Below are 3693 nucleotides of genomic sequence, written 5' to 3' on the forward strand. Positions count from 1 at the left end.
GATGTGATTCTGCAATCTGTATTTGGGGTAAAATTGGGAGTTCATAACCAACTTGAATCTAATGTATGAAATATGATATGTCAAGAGCTTTATAATGTTTTGAACAACCAATAAAAAAAAATTAAAAAAAAAAAAAAATAAACTCTGCTGACAAATCAAATACTTGCCAGTCACATAGATTCTGGTCACAGAAGAAGTTCTCTTCAACTCAATTCCCTGATCCAGGCTTTCAACATGATCTCAAATAGTGTTAGAAAAGCATTTTTCTATAGTAAATTTAATATGAACAGATTAATTATTTTACCCCATGTTGTGAACCTATTAAAACTGTAGTTTTATCACACATATATTTTAACATGGGAATAAATGAGTAATACTTTGATGATGCTGCAGAGTAGTATAATAACAGTTTGAGTACCTCATAATGTTCTGATGGCTTCATGCAAATGATCCTATTTAAACTTCATAGCAGGACCACAAAAGAGAAGATATTAATATTCCCATTTTGTAGATGAGAAAGCCTTGGCTTAGAGAGGTAAAATAAGTCTGTTCTTCAAAAGGCACTATTGAGAAAGTATAAACTAAAATTCAATGTTTTAGAGAAGATAATTGGAATACCTTTATCTGACAAAAGAATCATATCCAGGAGATTTTTATTTATATAGTTTTACGTATTCTTACCAATTGTTTTAGTAAGCTTTTTCATTGCCATGAGCAAAAGACAAGAACAATTAGAGGATGAAAAGTTTATTTGGGGCTCATGGTTTCTGAGGACTCAGTCCATAGGAGGCCAATTCCATAGCTCTGGACCCACAGTGAGGCAGAGCATCATGGCAGAGGAGAGCAGCTCAGGACATGGCAAACAGGAAGCACAATCCTGATTGTGATTGCCATGTGGGGCCTGGTGGAGAGAAGCAGAAAGAGAGCTCTGCTCACCAGGGGCAAATTATAAGCTCTAAAGGCACAATCCCAGTGACCAACTTCTTCAGCCACACCCTACCCGTCTACAGTTAACCCATATCGGTTAATCCATATTAGCGGATTAATGCATTGATTAAGTTAAATATCTCATAACCCAATCATTTCACTTCTAAACTTTCTTGCACTGTCCCACATGAAATTTGTGGGAATACCTCATTTCTAAATCAACACCAATCAACAAGAAAAAGACATTACATAAAAGGTTTAGACAGGTATTTCATAAGAGGATAACCAAATGGTCAATAAATATATGAAGATCTTCTCAACCTCATTATTCATCAAAAAATCAAAATAATAATGATACCACTACACACCCACCAGAAATGCTAAAACTGAAAGGACAGGTATACCGAGTTTTGGTAATAACGTGAAGCATCTGGAAATCTCATATACTGCTGGTGGAGGTGCAGTATGGTAGAACCACTTTGGAGAAGTGGAGATAGTGGTTTGCCACTGTCTAGGAAAGCTAAATATTTGCATACTCTACAATCTGGCATTTTCACTTGTACATTTATACACTAACAAAAATGCATTGAATTCTGCATAAATGTACACAAAAAGGCAGGTATGAGAATGTTTATTGCATTTGTAAAAACCCTAAAGTAGAAACAACCCAACTGTCTATAAACAGAAAATACATTTAAGAAAAACTGTAATATATTCATACAATGGAGTACTATTTAGCAACAAGAATAAACAAGCCACAATTATATATAACATAGGAAAACTCTCACAAGCATATTGTTGACAAAAAGAAATCAAATACAGTTATCATAGTTACCATAAAATATAATAATGATTCTCTTAATAAAGTTAAAAATTGGCAAAACTAACTAGTAATGATAAAGAGGAAAGGGGTTCACACTGAAGGGCAATGGTAACTGGGAAAGGATCTTCTGTCATATTGATAATATTCTATCTTTTAATCCAGATAGCAGGTATTTGAGTGTGTTCGCTTATTGAAAATCCAATAAGATATTCACAAAAGATTTGTACTTCTCTGTATATGTTATACTTCAACTTAGTGGGGAATAGGGAGTAGGGTAAATAGTCTGGCTCAAGTCTATGTTTCTAACCCAGCACTCTTAGCCAAGAGGGAAGGTTTTTATATTAGGGTCAAGAAAATCACCCTTGGTTTTCCAAATCTTTCTCTATTGTATTCCTAGAAACTAGGGGCCAAAGGTAGCTCCAAGAGACTGGTAATGGCCTTTCTTTGCTTTCTGGAGCAGGCCTTACTATAGTCCTACTCCTACTCAATAGATCTTTCTAGCTTTGCATGCCCTTTTGACATATTCTTGCTCTAGGACTGCCATCTCAGTCCTTTTTGCCAACTCTTACCCAATCTTCTATTTTTAAAAATATTCCCAGACATGAAGTACTTACACCCTTTATTTGTCCCACTTATCAAACTACAGACAGAATAGAGATTAAGCTGAGCTTTGTCTCTCGGAACTTGCCATTCCTGATTGTGATTGCCATGTGGGGCCACATGGAAGCATGATAAAGCAATAAAGGCAGGCTGGTAGAGTGGTATTTGAATAGAGCTTCTAGTATTAACTGAGCAATAAAAAGAAATAAAACACACTAAATCAAGAACAGAAACAAAGTAGAATAAAGTAGCTGAGAATTCATAATTCTGAGAACTCTAATTTTTCTGTGATTTTCAAAAATTGTTTGAAATATCTATCACCACAGGCCATGGAGAGTATGTTATTTATAATATTAATAACATTGGGAGTGTTTAAGATGTGGTAGGCACTATTACAGATGCTTTTGCAGACAATATCTCATTCCCTCATACCCACTCTATAAATGGTACTAAAATTATAGTTATTTCCATTTTACAGACAAGAAATTTTAAATTTGGAAATATTAAGTAACTTACCCAAGATTTCCCAGCAAAGAAATGGCCATGCTGGACACTGAACTTAGGTATATCTGGTCCCGAACTCCACTACTTTAACTAGTACATTAGACTACCCAATTATTGTACAATAGTTAAGAGAAGGCTGATTAGAGATCATGGATGAAATGAGGCATATTTTAGTAAAGTGTCATAACTGTTACAATAGGAATGAAACTACACATGATACTATTCAGGTTTCATATGGAAAGACCATCAGTAAAACCAACCATATGCCATATTATTTTATTTTTATGGGATCTGGATGCATTGTACATTCATCAAAGATGTCTCTACCCTCTTAACATTCATCAGCATGTTATTTGTTTAGAAACTCAAGGTTGTTGTATGTGTTAACTGAGACTAATTTATAAACATTATGGGTTTTACACATCATCTGGGACAGTTCTTTACTATTTAGTGCCAAGACTAGGAAAGAGAAAAAAAGGAGACTCGGAGGCTAGAGGCTCATTTTCCTTATTACTGTTGCTATGACAACTCCAGGCTCTTCTCTGTGAGCTGTAACTATCATTCAAAAAAAAAAAGTAAGTTTTTCATTTTTATTTTCTATCATTGACTTTCTTCAGTGTGTTTTGTTGCTTATTTTTTATGACCCATGGTTCAACAAGCTACATGGCATGAATAATCATTTTAGTTGCTCTGGAGTTATGTTCATTTATACAATTCAGATTTTTTTGAAGACATAAAAATAATTACTGTGCTTTCAATTTAATTTATGATGCATATGGTTGAAGAATCATAATGTTGGTTGGTTCTAAAATATTAGAGCAAAATCAATAGATTGCACA

Source organism: Marmota marmota, unplaced genomic scaffold (genome assembly GCF_001458135.2).
Source record: "Marmota marmota marmota unplaced genomic scaffold, marMar, whole genome shotgun sequence".
NCBI classification, from domain to species: Eukaryota; Metazoa; Chordata; class Mammalia; order Rodentia; family Sciuridae; genus Marmota; species Marmota marmota.